Consider the following 22889-nt stretch of genomic DNA (forward strand, 5'->3'; position numbering starts at 1 on the left):
ACCCACAGAATCTGTGAGCAGAATAAAATGGCTGCTTTTTAAGTCATGGAGTTTTGGGGTAGTTTGCTATGTAGCAAAAGTAACTGGAACAGCTAGTAAGTGGTAGAACCAGAGTGTGAGCTAAACATTCTGACTCTAGAGCTCTCACACTCATGCCCGACACTATAATCTGTGACACACTTTGTATCATATTTGCATATAACAGTATCCTGCCTGAACAAAGGATGAATTTCTAATGGTGAAATTTCTGGCACCATTGGAAGTGTTGCTAGGTTTTTTCAAATCAAATTAAGGTACTCATTGCCCATGTCACACTGAAGAAACATTAGCCTTTGTCACTGAATACTGAATATATTTTATTTTCCTATTTATTACAAAATAGGTGTTTTGACTTTTTTTTGTTGGGGTGTAACACACAGAAAAATGCACAGATCCTAAGTGCATGGTTCAATAAATTGTCATAAAGTAAACTCCCCCATGTAGCCACCACCCAGGACAAGAAATTGAATTCTGCCAGCCTCCAGAATCCCCCTTGAACCACCTCATAAGCCCTTTTCTCGTCTTCTTCCTCACCTTGACTTCTAACATCATAGTTCAGTTTTGGCTGCTTTTGAAGTTTACATAAATAGAACCTTATAAAAGGTATTGTTTTGAGTCTGGCTTCTTTCATGCTATTGTGCTTGTGAAACTGACCATGTTGCTGAAGGTAGTTGTAGTTCATTTATTCTTAGTATATATGTTAATAGTATTCTATGAAAGGAATGTGTTACGAGCCAGTCTTTGTTTATCCCTTGTATTTATGACATACACTTAGGTCAGAAAAGACATTAAAAACATTTTCTTTTTTTTAATTGGATTTTACTTTATTTATTTTTAAAATTTACATATAGTTGACATATAACATTATATTAGTTTTAGGTGAATAATATAATGATCCAGTATATGTATATACTGTGCAGTGATCACCACAATAAATCTAGTTAACATCATCACCCCATAGTAACAATTTTTTTTCTTGTGATGAGAACTTTTAAGATCTCTTTTAGCAATTTTCAAATATATAATACACTATTATTAACTCTAATTCTTTCTTGGCAAGTTACAAATATAGAAGGAATATAACACGTGGGGAATATCTGTCAAATGAAATATAATCTCCATCCATTTACCTCCCACAGGCAGATGAGAAGAAAGGTACATGAACATATGGAACATCTTCCTACACCGAGAGGTCCTGTTAGAACGTGGCAGCCTCAGACTGGAATGAGCTTGAAATTTGGCCTGACAGAGGTACGGGGATGGGGAGGGTGGGGCGTGGGAGGGATGGGACAGCCATTCACAAGAGCAACTGGGTTCAAGTCCTGCATTCTAAGGTGGATTTGCAGCCACTGTAAAAGTGGAAGATGGGTTCAATGTGACACATGGGAAGCAGTCTTCAGCAAGGTCGTCGTGATGGTGGTTCTTTGGTCAGGCAGTGCTGTGGTTCTGTGTGATGAGCAGTTTAGTAGAAGGCCCGTAGCAGAAACTGCAGGTCTGGGGTAATAACTGCCAGCTCTAAAACCACAGGCTGGGGGATCTGGGAGAGTGGGAAAGGATTCCAGAGCCCTTGTCAAAGTGGCTGCAGGCTCCCTAGAGGTCATCTGGTACCCTAGGCAAGGAATATAAAGCAAACATGGCAGGAAGTAAGGAATAATGGGCCCTGGAGACGACAGGAACGCCAAAACTTCCCTCCCAGCTCTGCCAGCATGCATTCCGATTGGTTGGTGCTCAGACTGTGCAACCCGTTAACGTTTTCATCATCAGTCTGTCTTTTGGTTTCTAGCAGGAAAGACGTGTACGTGCAATTGTAACTTTGGTTGTCAATTTATTCAAAATGTTATTGTCGAGATCTCAAATTGGAGAAAGAAAGAGATTCTTGCTTTTCTTTGCCTTTGACTTTTATCTTTGGTGTGAATTGGGCTTGAATGAGAATTGGCAGAGAAAAAGAAAACCTTCCTGGGAGTTAGAATACCTCCAACTGGCTTTAGTTGTGCTTTCCATACAGCTCATGTGGGAGATCCTCAGACAACCAAAGAGCAGATCTGGATTTTATTGGATGTTTCTCACAGGGTCCTCAGCATGTACATGTCTGGTTGACCTGCTGGTGCTGGGACAGTCCTTCAGTCTCACAGCTTTGGAGAATGAGCAGCCCTGTCACTTAAGAATGACCACTGATCACTTCATAAACATCAGAATTCACATTAGCCAAATAATATAGATTTAAAGATATTTCAGGGGGAATTTGATTCCATTAAAAGTTATTAAAACATCACAGTTCAATAGGATGCGCCACAGAGCTATGCATTACTCACCTCTCCCGTCAATTGGCTATGGCACCAACTCTCTGTGCTCTAATTTCTCTCAACTTTTCAAATACAGAAGGCAAAATGTTGACTTCCCTCCCTACGATATTCTCGACAATAGAAATACATTGGTTATTTTGTCCAAAAGAAATATAATGCACTACATACCTGAAAGCTAAATTTTCATGGGAAACAATCTGTATTTAGATTTCCAAAAATTATGTTGGAAAAGTTTAACCAAGTTGTATCAAACATAGTTAAACATATTTGCAATCATTGAAATGCGTGCCTGTTTTTAAATTTAAATTTAACTCAGGAAAATAAGTAAAGTTAAAAATTGAATTTCTCAGTCATACCAGCCAAATTTCAAGGGCTCAGTAGCCAGTGGCCATGGTACTGGACAGCACACATCTAGGCCACATGCATAGATACTATATACACGCTTGCACAGAAATCCGTGGAAGTAAAAACTTCAGCCATGCAAATATACACAAAATATGCTTTTCTTTTTACACTATTTTCTCCCATATAGCTTAGTGTCTATCCCTTAAGGTCCAACATTCTTTCCAATTCTAGACTCTTTCTAACATCACAGATTTTCCTGACTTCTTAAATGGAGAACACTAAATAAAAACTTTTCTCACCAAGTTAAGGCCATAATTACAAACATCAGTTAGGGTATTGTGTTTTAATGCAGCACTGCCTTCAGGGATCATTACCCCAGATGTTGGTAAACTATGGCTAGGGGCCGAATATGGCCCTCTGTCTGCTCTTTAAATAAAGCCTCATTGGAACATAGTCACGCCCATTCATTTGTGTGTAGTCTGTGCCTGCAGTTTGCTATCTGGCTTTCACAGAGAAAGTTTGTTGATTCATGGAGTAGACCATATTAAATGGTCCAAACTGGAGAGTGTTCAGGTTCTTCAGTCTGCTTTTTACCATTCTCCTTACTCCCATTGTTAACAAGAAGTTGTCTCTTCATCGCTATTAGGGCTTCTACAAATAACAACTTACTTGTTAATTTAAACCATGATGGATTTAGAAAATGAGTAACAAAATGTGTTAGCTGTTGTTTATCCCAGGAGCAAATTGACTCATGCATTCAACTATGGGTTTTGTGTTATCTGCTTGGCTATGCAGGGACTTTTATCTTTATTCCAAGTTCTCATACAAGTTGGCTTCTGCTCAGACCTCCTGCCTCATCCACTGGCTCCAACCTCAAATGGTATACCCTAACTGATCCAAGCTGCTTATGGTTTGCATACACACCTGGCATATTATGACTTCATAGCTCAATCATGATTTACCCTCTTAGAACACCTTACTCCTACTTGACCGTGTTAATACTACTCCATTATCCTCACCTCTGGGCCATCTTCCCTGACCTCTCCCCACCCCCAGAATCCAAGCTCCCAATGACACCAGGGCCATGTAGTGTCTGCCTCCTTAGGATTTCCTGATAATACGAGATTACCTTGCTTACGATGTTTTCCATACTGTCTTGCAAATATCTGTACACATTTCTACCTGCCAAAGAAAGTGTGAGCTCCTAAAGGGCAGGCCTTATCTAGCATGTTTCCTGAAACACTGCAGAGAATTAATATTTATCGAATAGCTGAGTAACTTTGAATAAGAGTATGTTCTTTTCTATAAATAAATCACGAATTATAAAATAATCGTTAGGTAATAATAAGAACCTTAACTCAAGCAATATTTTTTTAGAAATTTTGCAACTTAAAAAAATCTGCTTAATGAAATCAACTAAAACATTAGGCTGAATGTAACCCACAGCATGTTAATGCAAAACTACCATACTTTATTCTCCACTAAAACAGGTCAAATATTCATTTGGTAAAAAGAGCTGTAAAAATGGGAATCTTTTATTCCTTTGGTGTGTAACATATATGTAGAAGTTTCCTCAACTTGTAAGAATAAAGTACTGGCATATTTAAACAAGCTCACATTTCCATTAGGAGTGAAATTACTCATCCCCACATTTCCTCACATCTTAGTCTCCTCTAAACAGATCCTTCTTTAGCCTTGGACGCACAGGTACAGACTTCCTGATCTTCTCCTATCCTCTTCCTGCCCCCCACCCCAACCCCATGTTATCCCCACCTCCCCCATCTTACCTGTGGCCTTCCCAGAATCCCAGAACAGGTACAGAGGAGATTCAACCTGTACTAAGCATGTGAACATTAGTCTGAAGGAAATGTAATTTGAAACTTACAGAGATCCAACGTTGTCTACACTAGAGGCAACTTTACATTACCACCTGGAGCAGTTTAGCACTTTGTAGCCATTACTTTCAAATATATCCATTTCAGAAGTGCATCTTTGCTTTACATTTGAAAACTGAAAAGACTATTTGAATACCGTTTGGGGGGCAGACTCAAGGAATAGTCTGCCCCCCAAACAGTATTCAAAGAGTATTAAATGTTCTTTTAAATGACAATTTTCCCAGCTACCTTATTCAAGATTTTGAACATCTTTAGGGCTCAGTTTTAGCAACGACACCCCAATTCCATGGGGAAGAGCAAAACATTGTGTAACGTACATTCTCAGGAGCCTTTCTTCTGTTGTATCATGAATACTCCCTAGAGTATTACCAGGAAACATTAATAGAAGAACATAAACTAATCCCTTGGTAATTTTGTCAAAAATCTACATTGAATTAAACTTTTAATAAATCCATTTATTTCTTGGTGTAGAGAAGAAATTCCATCCATGTGGGAAAATGAAACTTCAAGGTACTGGGAAAACATATATTACAATTACAAATTGAGATCAAGAAGTTGTAAGACAGGTTCATTTTCAATGACCAGAGCCCCAAGTGCACTCTGCCTGGAGAGGCAGCTTCTAAGAGTGGATTTTAAGATTCTCTCCAAACAGGTAGCCTTCTCCTCCCTAAATCTCTATATATGGTTGGGGATTAAAGGCAATGCTCTGAGGAGGCTTGTGATCTGAATACCACCATTTTCTGATAATAAATAATTCCTTATTTAGATCAGAAAAATAGTAGAACAAAAAGGTTAGAACTGCTGAGCTCTATAATCTGACACAAAGGAAAACCTTATTCTTCAAATTGTTGCTCACTAGTCTTTTAGATGAAGCTTGAAAGAGTTTGTTTGCAAAAAGCTGTTGGGAGGTTACAGGGTTATCCCTACTACAAAGCTCCTTAGGGTTTTCAAAGTACTTAACCAGTCCCTGGAAGCGCCCTTTCCCTGAGAAGTGGAGTGTTCAAAGCCTCTCTAGAAGATTCTTCAGTATTTCTTTTTCTGCAGTCAAACGAGGCTCACTGTTTAGAAGAAATGGATTAGGTGAGTGTCTTTGAACTGCATTTTGAATGGACTATGAAGTCAAGTGGCCTTAAACAGACACATTAGCAATGTGTAGTGAAAGAGGGATTAAAAAAATGTTAGCTGTCATGATGAGGGGAAATGTAGTTGAAGTGGAAATATATTATGTCAGCTAAAAAGCAAACATGTCTTCTTGGGAAAGCTAGATTTCAAGGGTTTTATCCTGCATTTTCCACGTATAACGACTCCTGGCCATAGGCCAACCCTGTCTTTTTGAAGTATTGCTATTTAATACATGGTAGCTCTTACGTGGTAATAGCTACACCAACAGAGTGAGATTTATAGAAATATCAGGACTAGTCAGGCCAAAAGAGCCACTGCTATCAAATAATTTGTAAATATTTATTGAGCGCAAACAATGTACGAGAAATGATATAATTTGTGGTCTTGTTTCTCTAAATCAAACTCGAATTCTATATTTTTCGAGGCTTGGTAAAAGAAACATGTGTCTTAGGTTTCTATCATTAGAGGCAAATTGGGCCAATTTATTCACAAGCCGGTTTCAAAGGGTTGAGTCAGACCAGAGATCAGTGTTTATACTCTTAGCTAGAGGTTACAAGTGATGACTTTTTTGTGAAATGAGGTGATTCAGAAAAACTTTGTCCTCTCCTTTGTTGCTCAAATGAGTGTTGATACATACAACTTAAAGTCCTAGGTATTAAAAGTTAAAGGAAAATATAAAATTGACAAAAGCAAATTTTAAGTGAATACCTGTAATTTTAGCAGTTGCAGAAAAAAGGGCTCTTTTATCTTTCCAAGAAGACTGAATACAGTTTTATAAATACTTACCTATTTTCAGCTTTTCCCATCATTCCGAGTGGATCTTACTGCACATGTATAAATCATAAACAATATGCATGTGTACACACATGCATACACACACACACACACACACACACACACTTATTTGTTCTCACCACTTGCTGTGGAGACAAGAGATGGCAGGGAAGACTGGGGACTAATTGCAGACTTATCCAGCAAAAGAGCATTTGTTCTGTCATTTTTGTTGATGAGAAATCTGAAATCTGAATTGTGCAAGAACAGTTAGTTATCTGGGAGCAGAACTACAATCAGACCCACGTGTTCTGACTCCCAGTTAAGTTTTATTTTTCCTGTCACTTCTCATTCAAACTCAATTCACACCAAATGTAAAAGTTGAAGGCAAATAAAACAAGAATCTATTTCTAACTTCCTTCAATTTGAGATCAATACTTCCAATGGTGCTAGAAATTTCACCATTAGAAAGTCATCTCTTGTGGTTAAGACAGGATCCTGTTATATGCAAATCCTGGTAGAAAATGTGTCACAGGTTATTGGGAGTTAGTTCATCCTATAATGTCAGGCTTAAGTGTGAGAGCTCTGGAATCGCAATGCCCACCTCACTTTCTAGTTGTACTATTTACTAGCTATTCCAGTAGTTTAAACACACACATCCTGATGACCCTTTGAGAAAGAGCCAAGAGGACCCAGCTTTGTTCTTGTGTGTCTGAAAATTTTCCACATAAGCAAAATTTATGGCAGCAAGACCCATTTTTTTTGTTGTAGATAAGGAAAAAAAAAAACAACCACGATTTTATCCTACCTTCCTTTTTTTCCTACTAGTGACTTTCAGTGATAACTCATAACACATAGAGATAAAAATTCAGTATTTCTGTGTTACAGTCAATATTCTGTCTGTTTTTCATGTGTCATGTTGCAAGTCTAACAAGCGGAAGCACCATTAAGTGTATCTAAATTTTCTAAGGAGAAAAATTTCACCATGTCATCATCATCGTCATCTTCATCCTAACAAATCAAATCCCACAAAATCACACAGAGAACATCAACACAGCACAAATTTTCCATGTGATGAAATCCCTCCATATATTTCTATTTAAAGCCTTTGATGTTCACTTTTTAAATGAATATTGTATTAAGACATACAAGAGCATTTGGAAATATGCTTGAGTTTGTAGTACAATCTCACTCTGTCTCTCAAACAAACAAACAAGCAAACACCCAAACTGTCAGAACCAAGTTTGTGAGTTATTGCTTAGCAATCTTCCAAACTCCCTTTCTCATATGAAAATTTCTCATGGGTAAAGACATAGGTGGTTAAACTTAAATCTGAAAGCAACTTTTATAACTTTTTACTCCTCTTTCATTTTATCTTTGCATGAGGCAGTACAAGAGTGTTGGGAGCAAAGAATGGTAGAAGTGCTATTTCCCCCACACCATTGGCGAATCCTTCTGAGGTAGTTAAGACTGTGAAGGAATGGAAACTAGAGGAATGAGAAGTGGGTTGAGGAGAAATTTGACTTCAGATTAATTAGTTGAGAGCAAATAAAGAGAAACTATGACTGATAATTATATTATCCAAGATTCCATTAAAAACATATCACAAAAGGTATTTATTTTGAAATAACTTTTGCTGACTTAAAAAATAACAAATGCTCATCTTAAAATTATTGGTAAAATACAGAGGAGGATAAGTAAGAAAATCAAAATCCCTGGCAAATTCCACTGAGCTAACCACTGTTGACATTTTGTGATATTTTTAAAAATCTTTTTCTTTACTTTTATATGCAAAATATATGTGTGTCCTTTACTGAAATGAAGTCAGAGTCTGCATACAATTTTATATCCTGCTTTTTTTACTCCACATATTATAAGGATTTTCCCTGTATTAGTAAACATTTCTTGAAAACATGATTTTTATTTGCTCTACTTCATTCTGTTCTATGATTCAACACTTTTCTATAAATATAACTTATCAATTAAATGGAGTTTTCCACTTGGAATACCTCTATTAATCAATAGTATCTAATTAACAAAGGTACTTCCCTGAAGTTTTGATTTCCTGTAGCAGGGCTCAGTGGGTCCCTACAGACCCATTCAGAAGGGAAATTGGTGGCAGAGATGCAGATGGCGTCATAACCTGGGGATGAAAATAACGAAGCCTCCATAATGGTGACTCAAATTTTAATTCTTTGATAGGATGTATGAGCCTTATCTACCCCATCTCAAACTTCAAAATCTTTCTTTAGAGCCCCCTTGCTTATCTACCAATTCTTTTCCATTTTAAGCCATGACAGCATATCTCCTACACCCACATCCTAAGTCTCCTGGTTACTTTCTTACCTCATTCAAATAGATGTCCTACATCCTGGATGGTTCCCCAAATTCCTGAAATAGTTGTGAATTTTGCTAGAATGAAGATTTTGTAACTTTCCTTGCCATTGCACAAAATTAGTTTCCTCTTGATATTCACAGTGTAAATGCTTGCTATATTTATATATCTCTCTAATACGTTTTTGTGTGCATTTTAAGGTTCTGCCTTTGTTGCATCAGCAAAGACAGGGTCTTGTTGCATCAGCAAGGACATACATAGAGTGGGCAGATTTGTGCTATAATTAAAACACTGCTCTGTGTTAGTGTGTGTGCATACCAAAAATCTCCGTTTTAATCCCTTCCCTCATTTCCCCCCCAATATCCTTTACAGTTATACTTTTCCCCTTCAGGCTCTAATGCATTCTATGAAGTCCTCTCTGTGTTGGAACTAAGCAGGGTGAGGCTGGAGATAAGGGTAGACCTTAATAAGTTTGGATTAAAAAGGAAATGCCTCACTTAATCCAGCAGACATTTTAGGATACTGAATGCTCCACTGTGCAAATGAAGATTTGCTTGGTCAGTCTAACCATATGATCAAACCACTTTTGATTGATGTTGGTTGACATTGTTGAATAAATTGATTGAACTTCCTCAATGGACACATTATTATATGCTATGCCTGGGTTGCTAGCAAGAAGGAATTGGGAGATAGGCTCTAAGACACAGTCATTGTCCGCAAGGAGTTTACAACTTATAAACATATAAGAATTATCTAAGAGAACAACGTGTGCATCATTATGAGTGAAAAATCCTTATTATACAGAGAATTCCTATCCATTAAATATAAAAAAATTGAGCAGAAGCTATGAATGGCATTTATTACAAGCAGAAATACAAATGACAATAGAGAGACTTAACTTCAGTAGCAGTCAGAGAAATGCAAAACAAAACTGTGAGATACCATTTTTTGTTCTAACCCTAATAGCAATCCTTTTGTCTTAGTAAATATTGAAATGGTTGCTACTTCCCAGTGCTGCCAAGAATGTGAGGAAATAGACATGCAGCTATATTCATGATGGGAGAATGATTTACTAAATATTTTGTAAAAGTAAACTGGAGGTATCTTTAATAATTAAATTTTGCAAAGTAACTTTTAACCGCAATCCTACTCTGGGAATCTAACAAAGATATAAAAAAGCACAAGTATGAAATGACATAGATAAACTTATTTACTGTAATATTTGTTATCATGTTAAAATAAATGGCAGCAAGGGAATGACTGAATAAATTGTGGTACAGCCACACAATGGAATTTTATCCAGCTATTAGAAAGAAAGAGTTGGATCTGTATGTATGCTTGTGTAAAAAAAGTTACAGAATAAAGTGTGTAATAAATAGAAAAATATCATCATGCATTGTAGGGTATATGTTTGTATGTTTTGTAGGGACTTTGGAACAGGTGTAGATGTGACACAATGGAGGAAGAATGGGTGGCACTTGCTATCAATCCTGGCTGGAGGGCAAAAATGTCTTGATATTGACTCAACCAGTGAGCAATTGCTGAAACTTCTAATGTACATAAAACTGTGTTAGGCCCTGGGGAAATAGCTATATATAATGTAGTTACTGACCTCCAAATAGAATTTAAATCTAGTTAGGATGAAGATGAACACATAAAACAATGTAAACAGGACAGGTTATACAGTATGGTATGGGCTCCAGGTGCAATGGAAATTCAAAGGAGGGCTGGATCCAGAACAATGGAGGTGGAGCAGAGTTGGAGGGGAGCGTATGGTGGAAAAGACTTGGGTTGTGTCTAAAAGTCTACTGTTTACATTCTCTCTCTCTCTCTCTCTCTCTCTCTCTCTCTCTCTCTCTCTCTCAATCTCCTCCTCTCTCTCTCTCTCTGCCTTCCTTCCTCTTAGACTTTCACTGCTCTGTATCTGACCTGGTTATTTGCCCACGACTCCATCTTTGTTAATACTTGCTTAGTATTTTGGACGCTGAGTAACGTGGACCCCGGTTATCAAGGTGCCTTTGAACATTTTCCTCTATCTTACTCCCTCGGAATAAGCAGTAGGTGGATTTTAATCAACCACCCAAGCTCAGTCAGTCTCTGTCTTTATTGACATAGCAAACATGACAAGTCCCATAACATTTAGTTGTTCTGGTTTCTCTCCAGGTTGGAAATCCAGGTCAGGAACCAATAAGGCTTGTTTAATTTCTGCCTCTGAGGTTCTTAAAATGAGCGAGGTGAATGATGCTGGCCAAATGTTGCCATTCTACATCCCGTTCGTTATGATTCCACAGACCCAACCTCAATTAAGTAATTTTCTCTGCAGTGGGAGGGGGCCATTTTGTGAGTGAATTTGAATGTCTGCATAGATCAGCATTATTGTTAATCACATCTGCACTTACATATATTTATATGCACACTCACAAGTACAAAGATGCAGTTTCAAACTTAATTAAAAATAGAAAGCAACCTAAAGTGTGCTGGTATTTCCCCTGACTTCAGCATGATCTACACTTTGACAAAATTTCATAAATCTCCTGCAATAGAAAATTCTACCACACAGAACCATTTTATGCAGCAATATAAGTACTTAAAATATTCAACAACTTTCATCATGTTTTGCCTCTTGGTACATGGGATTTTTATGCATTTAATAGTTACATATGTTATATATTTTAAACAGTATTTTTTACTAATGGTCCCCCATAGTACATTTTTCTGAAACTCTAACATCTGTGTTTTGTTCTCGCAGCTCATGATGATAATCTTAAATTGAGCACATCGAACCACAGAGGGCAGATTAGTTGGTTATTTTTTTAAGGTGGCTTGATCCAGTGATGCAGGCGTCAAAAGTTATCAAAGTCCTGGTGACAGAAATGCCTACCCCCTCACTTTTTGAGGAGCTGTTCTGGATCTGGCATCTGAGCAGCTCCCACTGTTGCCAGGCCTGTAGCAGGTACACAGACATTTCGAGGAGAGGAACCGTGGGGAATGTTCATTTGTTATTTATTTATAAACTTGCCATGCCACATCATGTAAAATTAACACCTTTAATGGGCTCCTGCCTCAGTTGCTTGAAGGACGGGCTTTCACCAGCCAAGGCCACCCACTGGCTTCTGGGCAGAGTTGCCGTGTGTTTGCTTTGGGCTGCTAGCTTTGTGGGGTCTACCTGCTGAAGTCATCCTTGTACGAAGCCAGTCAGCAAAGGTCTGTCCCATTAGAAGCACGTTAGAAAGCAGAGTCTTTGGGGCTTTGCGGCTGAAGAGACGAATGATTGCTTTGAAGAATAAATTCCTTTCTGTATCTAGTTAATGAAGAGATTTACTCCAACATTCATTTGTTATAAATTGGGGGGGGGGGGGTGGCTTTTCCCATAGGGTCCCTTTCCTGTAAGAGTTCATAAATAATCAACATTTACAATGAAAAGCTTTTGTAAGCATTATCTTTTCCTGTCACAAAAATTCCCTCATGCTTCCAAGGCAAAACCAGTATAATTTGCAAAGATTCTGGAACTGAAATGGCTTTCTACATAGTGGATGTAACTGTTTGGGGATTTTGGAGAAAGATCTCACTTTCCACCCACTGCCTCACTGCTCTTGCTTCAATGCCTAAAATTTCAGTCTAATTTTTTTAGCATGGTTCAAATACAAATGATGTCTGAGAGGAAGGCACACATTACGTCATTCTGCAAACATCTGTCAGTTTACTACGTGCTGACTACTGCAGTTGGTAGATATCCAGTCTCCTTAAGATTTAATGATCTAATGGAAGAGAGAAACAAGTGACAGGTAATTAAAAGCCGACTTAAAGTACAGTTTAATTGGGTGCTGAGTGCTAGGGAAATGCAAAGGAAGGAGGAATTAATAGTATCTGAAGAAATTGGAAAAGGTTTCATAGAGAAAGTGATATTTAATCTTGAAGAATGAATAAGCATTTATCAGGTAAGAAGAAATAAAACTTCTAGGCCACTTTTGAGGAAGCACTATGGCACAGGTATCACAGTGACGTGTATTTGAAGGTCTGCTAGATGCCAGTTGCTGTGTAAAGTACCCCACACTGTGTGGTAGGCTTCAGACACATAACCTAGCCCAATTGTTAGAAGGGAGACATATTATTCACTGGTGTTTTTGATTTGTTTTGTTTCGTTTGTAAGAAAATAGAGGAGGCCCTGAGAGGTTAAGTGACTTTCCCTATGTTGGGTTCAAACATGTCTATCTACTCCCAATCCCGCCCGTGCCCTTACTTTGACCTTGCTACATTTCTGGCTGTCTTTTTGCACAGCCATAGGGAGCATAACCTGGTGAGCGAAGGGTGAGATCTAATGTGGCTGCGAGGTGAGCGGGCAGGGGCTCAGGGAAGTCAGGTTGTGGACAGATTGTGATAAGCCTTGAATGCTGTAAAAAAATTTGAACTTTAGCCTATATCCTGTGGGCCACAGGAAGCCAGCCATCGAGCCATCAGAGGTTTTTTTTGTTTTGTTTCATTTTTCCATCCTTTAATCTTTGAAGCAAGAGAGTTTTGGTTTTTAGAAGTTTCATCAGAGGTTTTTAAGTGTGTGTGTGTGTGTGTGTGTGTGTGTGTGTGTGTGTTGACCATGTGGCAGATGAACTGCAGGAGAGTGTGATGGGCAGGTGGGATGGGGAGGGTGATCTTTCTGTGCGATATATCATAGGACTTAATGTAGGACTTCCATTAACAACAGTAAAGTTGATGAACTTAGTATGTAAGAGGATTTAGATGTTGGAGGTACACAGACCTCCAAACTTACTAGCAACTTACTAGCTGATAGGCAAATTATTTAAATCCCTTCACAGCCACTATGCAAGTTTCAGTCTCCTTATATATAAAAAGTAGACAATAGCATCTTCTTCATCCGATTGTTGTGAAGATTAAATAAGACAATAATTCTAATTATTGATGGGTTTTACTCTATGCACACTCTCCAAGGAAGGTGCCTTTAGCAGACTATTTTGTGAGTTACCTATGAAGGCGCTGAGTACATGGGGCTTTGAGCACTCATTAATGTGCGCAGTGGTGACAGGTAGAACAGAGGTTAGAGGAGAGACAGAAAAGTCTAGAGTATTTTCCCAGAGTGAGAGCTGGGCCTGGAAGCTGTAGAATGATGCCCAGAATGGAGAATCCACAGGAAGGCTGAGGGCAAGCAGTCTTTCCCACAGTGGCAGTTGAGATGAATATTTACATTTGAATAGTGTTATATTTATTTTAATAACAATAATTAAATCTCTTTCCCCCCATTCTTTGTGATGGTATGAAGTGGGTCTACTTAAAGATAAATATTAAATAAATAATAGTGCCGGTGATATGTGGATAGAGCAACAATTGTGACTATGGTCTGAATTTGGGGACATGTGGCACTAATGAATGTGGCCTTCTCCAGGGCAGGGACCTGCTTGTTTTACCAAAACACATTCCCTGCTGGTCGTCTGGGAGCACTTGCCATTTTCGCATCACACCTCATGCACTACTGACCTCTTAGAGATCATCTCTCGCCATCTCTGCCTGGGAACAGGGGCATTTCCACTAAACAATACGGATTCTAAACAATTCGAGTGCTTGCTATGTACTTACTGAATTTACACTGAATGGGTGAAGGAGGCACACAGTGCTCTGTATAGTATTCTGCAGGATCATAATAAATGAGTATGCTCCTGCTGAGTCCAGGCTTAGAGTCACAGAGACCTGGGTTCAAGTCCCTGTTCCACCTGTTAATAGTCACTTAATCTTGGGTAATTCACTTCACCACTCAGGTTCCCCATCTGTAAAGCAGCTAGCTGGTAATGACAGTACTGAACTCATAGGTCTGTTATAAACACAGATGATATAAAGATGCAAAATACTTGGCGTAGGACTTGTCAGAAATATTTAATACATATTTATCATTATATTAATATCATGCTAGCAATGATTACTGAAAGGTATACAGTGCACAGTTGATGTCTGTTTTGGGAGACAGTGTGTGGTACATCCATTGCCAAGCACAGGGCCTGGTGCATAAATGTTTGTTGAGTAAATGGATGAATGAAAAAGCCTTAGAAGTGAAGAGAGCTGATTTGGAGCACTTCGAAGACATTTTGGCATATGTGCTTTAATAAACTTTATAGGTAAGCTAGTTTGTATTTGCCAAGGCAAAAGTAAATGGCCATTCTCCTTTTAAAGGGCTGTAGTGCGTCAACGTGCATATCAGCCAACATTACCTCTGCTTTTTGCATTGCCATGGGAATCTCAGGTGAAACCAGGACAGGGTGAGGCTCCTCATAAGCAAAAAGCACTTGGGCAACACAGGACTTGACAATTCCCACGGCTCACACTGTGTGATAGATAACTCCAGAGTCTGAAAGGCTGAACTATTCTATTCACCCAAGAAGTGCAGTACTTCCACTAACTATGCTGCCTCAAGAATAACATTGCTCATAAGATTTGAAGTTCTTTTTGACCAGGATGTCCTCAATGTTGCACTCAGCTTGACTGAACTTTAGACAGAGTTCTTCCTGATTCTAGGCCCTGATCTCCCTTTCCTTAAAACATTTACTTTAGGAAACTTGCAGTTGTCAGTTCTTTCTCTGCCCCTTTAAGATGAAATGTTCTACAACCCTTGAGAAAAATCTTTCTCAGGGACCTGGGATCTAGCTCTTTGAAACTGCAGTCATCAGCAGGAGATACTCGTAGCAACCCTATGTCCCAGTCTGTGTGAGAATATAGGAGCCTTATTTCAATAAAAGCCAATTAGTAAGCACAGATGGCCTAATCACATTGACCAACCTCCCCCCTACAAGTCCTTCACTGCTTTTCCATTAGACCATGTCATAAAGTCTTGTCCTCTATTGCAATAGTCTTGAAAAAAGTCTCCCTTGCCATTTTTGAACAGGTGTCTGGTACATTATTTTTTACAGTTCCATGAATTAAAAGGAAGGGGTGAAAACCCACCCTGAGACTTTATTGGCTTTCATTCAAGTAGGCACGATACTCATCACAATCAATCAGACCGTCCCCAAATGCCCAGAGCTTCCTGATGCTGAAGTTCATGATCAATTATGAATAGGGTGTGGATTGCTTGGTTTTAATCCACACTGAAGGTGGTAGTGGTGGGCCTCAGGCTGAAGACCCAGCACTGTGAGGGCAGCCATACAGAGCTGCTTAACTTTCCCAGTGAGGGCTTGACTAATGTGTTGATGTTTTAAAAGCATACTCCCTAAAAGAGTTAAGTAGTTAAGACTCGGAAGATCTGAGCTGAAAGTGAAGGCAGGACATGTTGGGTCTCTATACCAAGTTGGGCTCTGTGAACTCTATAAATTAGTCAGATAATTGATTTTACTGATTTCTTTGTAACACGTTATTCAGATCCAATTTCTTGCTGAAAAAATTATATTTTAATTGAGCTATCATTGACATATAACATTGTGTTAGTTGTAAGTGTACAACATAATGATTTGCTATGTATATATATTGTGAAATGATTACCATAATAAGGTTAGTTAACATCCACCTCCACACAGTTACACTGTTTTTTTCTTGTGATAACCTGTAAGATCTACTCTTTCAGCACCTTTCAAATATATAATACAGTATTGTTAACTATAATCACAATTATATCCGTGGGACTTATCCAGTTATTTTATAACTGGAAGTTTTTACCTTTTGACTACCTTCACCCATACCTCCACACCTCTGGCTCTGGTAACCACCAGTCTGTTCTCTGAAATTACTTACAACTTGAGGGTCACATCACTCTTTCTTTAGAACCCTCTAATGGTTTTCCTTTGACTTAAGGATAACCTTCAACCTTCTTAAATGGCTTCATGATCTCGTCTCCATCTCTCCATCTGCATGTGTTATGGACATCCTTCTCATGCCTTCTGATCCAACCATTTTGATCTGCCTCAAATTCTCTGGGCAGGCCATGTGCTCTGCCCCCTTGATTGTATTGCTATTAGTTCTGTCTTAAAGACTCTTTCACTGTTATTCACCTGTAGCTCATTCCCCTGGAAGCCTCCCTTGATCTCACAGAACAGGGATAAATTCCCCACTACCATGCCCTCAACCCATCCTGTTCATATCCTCATGACATAAGACTCATAAAATGTGTCATTGCCCTTTTATTTGTCTAGATCAGAGGTGTCCAAACTTTTTTCAACGTTTTTTACCAAGAGCCATATGCGGTAAAATACACAAACAGCCGGGCCACTCACTCGAGATGAAGTACGTATTGCCTCACCTGGTTTATTTAAGTAAACTAAATATATTTTTGGAATTTGCTGAGGGCCAATTAACAATGGATTGCAGGCCGCAGTTGGCCCGGGGGCCGCAGTTTGGACACCCCTGGTCTAGATGGTCCACTAGGGCAAGGACTCTGCCTTGTACATTCTGTGTACCCTAGCAGAGTTGCCTGATCCAGAAGTGCTAGATAATATTTCTGAAGTAACTTACATGTGGGCACTGTCAAGAATTCAGGCTGAGTCTACAAACTGAAGAGAAAGATGGCTCTGCATCTAGTGCTAGCACTTGACATCCAAAATTAGGATCAAATGCTAGCAGCAGTAACAAGTGTACCAATCTCCAAAAGACTTGACTTGAGCTAATTTTAGCAAGCTCTCTCTTACTCTAATAAATCAAAAATAGTACTAGCTATGAATTTTTCTAGATGCAGCTTGGGGGTGAGGGGGGAAAATGGACTCTTTATTGACCATAGGGACCTGAGAGCACCTAGAAAATGTGCTTAGAAGCAATAGTTTGGGATGAGACAGGTTAATCTACCTGGTGCTTACTTGATAATGAGACCCGTTTCACCAAAATAGGGAAATCTACTTTCAGGCCTTGATGCTTTTCTTGGCTAGTCTCTGGGCTATTCTTGATCTTTATGCACCACATGTGCCATGACTACTGGCTTGGATTCTAGTGGGGGAGTGGATTTCAGCTACCTGCAGCCCTCTTTTCTTTGCTCTTTTGGTTCCTTTCCTGTCATCAGCACCCTCACTTCTAAAACACTTACCCCTATCTTCCATTTTTTCCTTCCTGTTGACTCTCATGATCTTCAGTTATTATGTTGAAAAGCAGCTGTTCTGTACACCACAAATTGGCCATCTGCTGAAAAAGAACAAACAAACTTCAAGTGCAAGGCTGGTTCTCTCGTGTTATATTCAGCCCAATGTGGTCGCAGTTTTGCTGGTCTGGTTGAAACACCCAGGGCAAGGTGAGAAAGGGATTTTTGTGTTAGCTCAAAAGTGATGCTTGAACGCAATTGTGCTTGCAGTGTTTCAACATCTTATGGTACTTTCTCAGTTCAGTTTGCTTGGTGGTTGTTAAGTGTCTTCAGCTTGACGACTAGGTGGTCAAAAGAAAGATGAATGATCAGCAATTTTATTTTATAAAATAAGACTTCACCAGTAAATACGGATTTAAAAAATATGATTGATGCCCTAAGTTCTAATTTATTTTGAACCAAACTCTACCTGCACTGATGAAAATGCATTTGAAGGATGAATACCTGTGCACATCTCTCTGAGAGGTAAACTGTAATTCCAGAAATAGAGCTATTGAGGGTGTTTGATGGGTTGTCAGCCTCCTCAGTGCCTGGTGCTTAAGCAGAGAAAAGGTACAGTCCTTGGCACTTGACTATTTCTTCAGTCTTATCAGTCAGTGTTCCCTCCCATAACCCAACTTCTTATCTATTAAGTTTTCGTTCAAGGCCCTTTTTCCAGGGGTTCCTTCTATCTGGCTCTATTGGACCCTGTGGGTACCTCTGTGCTAGCACTGAGAGCACCATATTGTAACTGTGTATTTAATTCCATCTTTACACAGGACTGTGAACTCGCTTAAGAGCAGGGGCTGTATCTTATTTATCTTAAATCCTCAGAAACTTAACACCATCCCTGTTTCAAGATTAGCACTGAGTGAATTCAATTTTAAAAGTTCATGAATAGGAAAATATTATTATGTTTAATCAACAATAGATTTGCATATATTATGGATTTAATAATACTTTGGACATCTAATGACCAAAAAGTCACAAATTAAAATACTGTTTTTAAAATTTATTTTACACTTTATTTATTTTGACATTCAGTATTATTTTATGTTAATTTCAGGTATGCAGCTTAGTGGTTAGACATTTATATAATTTAAGAAGTGATCCCCCTGACTAGTCTAGTACCCGCCTGGCACTATACATAATTATTACCATATCATTGATGATATTCTCTATGCTTTGCTTTGCATCCCATGACTATTTTGTAACTACCAATTTGTACTTCTCAATCCCTTCACCTTTTTCACCCTGCCTGCAACCCCCTCCCATCTATCACCCCAATAAATCTAGTACCCATCTGATACCATACATACTTATTACAATATTATTGACTATATTCCTTTTGCTATACTCTACATTTTTTATCATAATTAAAAAAAAAAAAAACACCACAAAAGTTCTTGTAAAATAGAGAAAAAAAATCACCCATATTCCCAGTTTTCTTCTTCTTTTAGTCATAGTTTAAATACTTTACCAGAAGAATTTCAGGAGTGTTTATCAAATTTGTTTTCTAAAAACTTCCATTGGGACTAGAAATGCATAAAATGTGTAATAGGTGTGGGAAAAATTGTCATGTTACAGTTTTTAGTCTTCTCACCAGATACATGATTGCTTCTGCCATTTATACCAGTCTGATTTTTTTTCTAAAGTGTTTGGGAGTTTTCTTTATGAGATTATTCCAAGTTATATTGTTTTTCATAGTTTTGATTTCTGATTTAAAATATCATAGTATTAGCGATGATGTAGAGAAACTGGAACCCTTGTACACTGTTGGTGGGAATGTAAAGTGGTGCAGCCATTATGGAAAACAGTATAGAGGTCCATCAAAAAAATTAAAACAAAAACTACCATATGATTCAGCAATTTCACTTCTGGGTATTTACTCAAAAGAATTGACATCAAGATCTTGAAGAGACATCTGCATTCCTGTGTTCATTGCAGCATTATTCACAATAGCCAAGATATGGAAACAACCTAAATGTCCACTGATGGATGAGTGGATAAAGAAAATGTCACGCACACACAATGGACTATTACTCAGCCTTAAAAAAAGAGGGAAATTCTGCCATTCGCAACAACATGGATTAACCTTGAGGACATTATGCTAAGTTAAATGAGTCAGTCCCAGGACAAATATTGTGTGATTCCACTTATATGAGGTATCTAAAATAGTCAAGGACATTGAAGCAGAGAGTGGATGGGTGGTTGCCAGAGGCCAGGGGTGGGGGAAATAAACAATCGCTATTCAAGGGGTACAAAGGTTCAATAATGCAAGATGAGTAAATTTTCTGATAAAACTGCTGAGCCCAGCCTAAATTTGCAATCTCAGAAGCATGAACAAATAAATAGTTGTAGTTTTAAGTCACTTGAATATTATTGTAGTTTGTTATACAACAATAACAAACAGACACAGTCTCCTTATTTTCAATCACCTTCCATCGTCTGTGAGAAAAACAACAAGACAATATTTTGAAAATAGTAGTCATTTAATGAGTGCTTGTTGAATAAATAATTGAACAAGTGAACAAAAAGAGTGAATGAAGGAATACAAGAAACAGGGTAGTCATATTTATTTCTTAGTCAGATTTCAGGTTCAAAAATTTCTATTTGGTACCTTGAATGTTGGTTTTCTCGTCCACTGCTGTATCACCTGGCACCTACCGCTCTAATAGCAGCAATTGCATTGAATTACAGTTATTAATATGTGTGTTTCATTAAATTATGTGCAATTTGCGAACCAGAGCTGTTTACTGGTCATTTCTGTATCCTTAGTGCTCATACACTCAGAGCACCCAAAAGATTGATGCTTTGGGGTTTTAAAAGTATATATTGATTTGACCTCTGGAAACTGGATGGCAGTTTTAGTGATTCTATACCATAGCTGAAAATTAAAATAATTTGAAAAGTTTTAAAAAATATCAGTGTCCAGCCTCACTTCAGGCCAATTCAGAATCCCCAGGAGGTGGGACTAAGCAGTGGTGATGTGCACTCAGGGTTGAGAACCTCTGAGTTCAAATGTTCTTAAAGTTTGTTAGCATTAGCACTGGGAAATGACTTCCTGGAACCAAGGAGAGCCTATTATATTAAGAATAATTTGGAATCTAAATATTCTAGTTTTCAAAGTTAATACAGGAGTGACAACAGAAGTGCTAAATATTATGCTCTACTATGAATGCATACATCTGTATAAAGACATAGGACAATTCATAAAATCTTGTTTAGTTGGCATAGAATTATCTTTTAATTTATCCTTAAATTTTTTTTTCATGAAAGCTATTTCTTGCAGTTTTTAATTTTTGGATAAACACCAATTTCATTTTATTTTCAGTCAAAGGTTTTAGGATGTTTTAGTGTTTACTCCTTGGTTTTTACTTTGAGCATTTTAAAATAGCTCATTTTAAAAAGTTTTTGTTCAACAATAGCGTATTCAGAACAAATCACTCAAGATTGCCTTTCACATGAATATTTATACCCTAAGATCTTAATTTGACAACATTAAAGTCTGTATTCTTATTTCTTAAACAACCAAAACATGTTTACAGACTGCTTTTAATGCACTTCTTTTCCCATTTGAATACACTATGATTAAAAGTTCACAGCCTAGGTTACATTATATAATTTGAGAAATAACCAACAATGTCCCTAGTGATTAAATATTCAAGTTTGCAATTATTTTGTAACTTTTGTTCTGCTCTTCACTCACTCTAAAAATTATCATAAAATTTTGAAAGATGTCCTCAGTGTAGAATATGTCCATAAAATATTAAATATTCAATTTTCCTCTATCATGGCTTGAAAAATTCATAATTACATGATGATCCACATAATAACTCATTCTGAAAAGTCATATATGGCACTCCCTCTGTGACTGAGTTAATAATTTACTGCTGTGTGGGATTTTCACTCTGCACTGTTAGTCTTGGGAACATTTATTAAGCAAATGTTCATTTGCAAAGATCAGGATGTGAATGAAGAGGGTAAGAATTTAATGAGGAGTGACAGACAGGTGAACTGATTCCATATAGAACTTTAGTACAAGGGAAAGCAGAGAGCTTTATCTTTCGTTGCCTCAATAGACACCTGAAATGAAATATAGAAGATAGAGGGCAGGAGGAAAAAAAATGATGCTTTCCTGCAGGGGCCAACAGGGGGATAAATCAAGGGAAGCGAGGAATACATTTCAGGCCATTTGAAAAGATGCCATCGAATGGGATGCTTTGAGCTATAGAGCAGAGAGGATGCCGACTTTTTATTTTAAAGCCACCAAGTGCTGCCAAAAAGAATATTTCACGTCTTCTCATTTTTCCTTTTGTATTCCAAATTTTCATTGACAATAGCTTGAGTGACCAAAGCATAAAATTGAAAAAGTACACAGACAAAGAAGTTGCCCCAATACTGGTTATTTTAGAGACTTTTGGGAATACCATGTCACTTAAATGAATGCCTGAAATTGCTTTGTAGCACCTAGGAATAAGCCTTAGAAATGAATGAGCCATATTCTCTTTTTTTTGGATCAGCTCTGTATAAACAATGTGAATGAAACAAGCAGTTTGTGTTTGATTTATTGAAAAATTGTATTATGTGGTAACTGTGACTTCATCTTGGGCAAATCTTGGAATAGTCACAGCTGTGATGGGTCAGCAGGACAAGTCATCAGATGGAACCAAGAAGGAAAACTGTCTGGTTATCTTATTATGATATTAAGTTTTGAGTGACACATGTTGAGGCTTGACAAAAGGGGTATGAAACCCATGTATGTGTAACTTCAATGCCATCTTAACTTCTTTTTGGAATGAAGTAAATACATAAATGAATAAAACTAAAATAAACTTATAATAAAAACATAAGAGGTCACACTACACACATATAATTTAAATTTTGTTGAAGATTTATCTGTGGTCACCAGGTCTAATACCTCAACCTTTCAGTTTTTTCATCTGTAATGATAAACTATGAAAACCAGAGTGGGTGACCAAGGACGATGTAGAGAAAGAATTAAATTTTGTTGACTGGAGATAGATTTATTTGGTTTGTTTCCC

At 37.8% G+C, this 22889-nt stretch overlaps 1 long non-coding RNA gene across 2 annotated transcripts in view; it reads right to left on the bottom strand.

Moving 5' to 3' along the window:
* Nucleotides 1-859: 859 nt before the first annotated feature.
* LOC109453077 (uncharacterized) overlaps nt 860-22889 on the bottom strand; it is a 232091-nt gene continuing 210061 nt past the window's right edge. The window contains exons 3-5 of one of the 2 annotated variants that reach the window (XR_002138239.3): nt 17815-17909; nt 6619-6726; nt 860-1648 (exon numbers count right to left, since the gene is read on the bottom strand). This is a non-coding gene — a long non-coding RNA (uncharacterized LOC109453077). The remainder of the gene's footprint in view (nt 1649-6618; nt 6727-17814; nt 17910-22889) is intronic. The other variant, XR_016019201.1, reaches the window with a different exon arrangement.

Source organism: Rhinolophus sinicus, chromosome 16, assembly GCF_057876585.1.
Source record: "Rhinolophus sinicus isolate RSI-liver-muscle chromosome 16, RSI-T2T, whole genome shotgun sequence".
Lineage (NCBI taxonomy): Eukaryota > Metazoa > Chordata > Mammalia > Chiroptera > Rhinolophidae > Rhinolophus > Rhinolophus sinicus.